Raw genomic sequence first — 420 nt, forward strand, 5'->3', positions numbered from 1 at the left:
TTTTCGTTTTTTAAAACCCCCCAACAGACTCGGTCTAGTTTGTTTTTTTCAATCTCAACGTGGCGCGAGTTAAAAACACTGCATGTCTGTATTTCAGATCAGTCTGTCCTTCCTCCTCTTTCCCCGTCAAGGCAGGCACTGGAGCGCCTCGTTCGTCAGCAGCCCGGGAAGAAGAGAACATTTCCCTGGCCCCTAACCCTGCAACAACCGGTAGTAGCCGTTTTTTCCCTTCCCTCCTCGCCTTCTCCCTCGTCTCTTTCCGCCCGGCTTTGTGTGAAGCTTGCGGCACATTGCAGATGAGCCCTTAGCGGCGAGAGGAGCCTATTGTTCCCCGCCAGGAACTGCTTTGCTGGGGCTGAGCTGGCTCCTTCCTCGCGAGCCGCGGCCGCTGCAGTGCCGGGACCGGCCTTCCGGGGCCCC

This window comes from Alligator sinensis, unplaced genomic scaffold, assembly GCF_000455745.1.
Source record: "Alligator sinensis unplaced genomic scaffold, ASM45574v1 scaffold147_1, whole genome shotgun sequence".
In the NCBI taxonomy this organism is placed as follows: domain Eukaryota; kingdom Metazoa; phylum Chordata; order Crocodylia; family Alligatoridae; genus Alligator; species Alligator sinensis.